Source organism: Myotis brandtii, unplaced genomic scaffold (assembly GCF_000412655.1).
Source record: "Myotis brandtii unplaced genomic scaffold, ASM41265v1 scaffold986, whole genome shotgun sequence".
Taxonomy (NCBI): domain Eukaryota; kingdom Metazoa; phylum Chordata; class Mammalia; order Chiroptera; family Vespertilionidae; genus Myotis; species Myotis brandtii.
In genome coordinates, this window is record NW_005372102.1 from 1,829,678 (window position 1) to 1,831,437 (window position 1,760).

The 1,760-nt window shown below is 65.6% G+C and overlaps 1 protein-coding gene across 1 annotated transcript in view; it reads right to left on the reverse strand.

Annotated features, from left to right (window-relative positions):
* SH3BP2 (SH3-domain binding protein 2) overlaps positions 1-577 on the reverse strand; it is a 30,843-nt gene extending 30,266 nt beyond the window's left edge. The window contains exon 1 of the mRNA XM_014533454.1: positions 555-577. The gene's annotated coding sequence lies outside the window, so the exon portion shown is untranslated. The remainder of the gene's footprint in view (positions 1-554) is intronic.
* Between the last annotated feature and the right edge of the window lie 1,183 nt (positions 578-1,760).

Sequence of the window (1,760 nt, forward strand, 5' to 3'; positions counted from 1 at the left end):
TACCTGCCAGCACGCTCCTCCCACCACCCGAGCACCAGTGCCCAGCTCTGCCCTCCGAGGCCGCACGGGGGTGGTCACCGCTCTGCCCTTTGACACCAAAGGACCAAGACACTGGTTCTCAGCCAGGCCAGGCCCTACCCTCCCAAAGCCCCCCCCTACCCCCACCCCCATGCCACCGCAGCCTGTGTGGGAGCCGGTCCACACCTCCAGGGGCCGCACGCTGCTGGCTCCTCGGACGCTGGGACTGAGTGGCCACGGCCCAGAGCAGAGGAACAGGGGTCCCTGAGGGGCCAGACTTGGGGGGGCCCTTTCCCCCCAGACCCTTCCTCTTGGGCCTGTTTCTCCACGTGCCCTCCCAGCTCCGAGGCAGCACTACCCGCTGGACATTCACACCACCCGCCCGCCATGAGGGCAGCTCCCTGGCCTTGACGCAGAGCCGGAAGTCAGGTGGGGCTGGAGCATCGCTGGGGTCTCCCACTCCACCCTCCCTTACCCCAAGGGCCGGAGCTCAAAGTGTCAGGGCCGCCCTGCCACGCCACACGCAGGACACTCACCAGGGTGGGAGCCAGCAGGGCCGGGCAGGGGCCAAGGGTCAGCCTGAAAAAAAGGGGGGGGAGCTTCACTCGGGGCTCAGGGTCCCGCCTGCTCCGGAGCCAGGCGAGCGCCGGGCGCTGCTGGTCCTGCCCACACCTGCCCGGGTTTGCATGTGGCATGGATTTCAGGACCTCGTCCTGGATCAGCCAGATGGGCCCTAAGCCCAGGGACACGGATCCCTGGAGGAAGCAGAGGGTACACTGAGGAGATGCCACGTGAGGACAGAGGCAGCGACTGGAGCGATGCGGCCACAGGCCCAGGGAGCGGGGCTGGCGGCCTGGCCGGAGGAAGAGGCCGAAGGAGGGAGTGTGGCCCTGCCTACACTTGACTTTGGCCTCTGGCCTCCAGAACAGAGGAGAGGTGGGTGGTTGTGCAAGCCCCCGGCTGCGGCACTTCTGGCAGCAGCGTGGGAAACTCGGCCCCAGGACTCGCCACCCTTTTCCTGACGACGGTGGGTGTCTGCTCCCAGCTGGTGTGCACCCCTGCCTCCCCGTGTGCACAGCTCTGTCAGGCCTGGCTCACCCGGCTCCCTCCGGGCACGGGCGAGGCCGTGCAGGCCCGCGCCCACCGCTCTTGCTCACGCACCCTGGCCAGCCCTTCCTTGGCTCAGGCAAGTGTGGGGTCTGCCTCCCGCTCCCCACCCTGGGCCCTGTCTCGCAGACCACAGTGGTCTCCACCTGGAAACCTCATCCTCCCCAACAAACGCTCCCTCATCACCTAGAATCTCACCTCCCCCCGGAAATCTCCAAGCCCTGCTCACCAGCAGTCGCCACGGCCAAGGCAGGCCAATGGGTGGGCAATGGGTTCAGTGTCATGTCCACACACGTGGCCAAACCGCCGACATGGCCATGACCAGCCCGGGCCTGGACCTTGCTCAGAGCCAGGCTGAGGAACTGTGGCTGGCCCAACCCATGCGGCTCAGTGGTTGAGTTGATGACCTATAAACCAGGTCGCAGTTCAGTTCCCCCGTTTCGGGCTTTGTCCCCAGTAGGGGGCGTGCAGGAGGCAGCCGATCACTGATTCTCTCATCGTTGATGCTTCTATCTCTCTCTCTCCCTTCCGCTCTGAAATCAATAAAAGATAAAAAAAGAACTGTGGCTGGCAGCCCACTTGAGCCCCAACAAGAACTGATTGGCAGCGAGGCTGCGCCAGGCCCACCAGCGCCC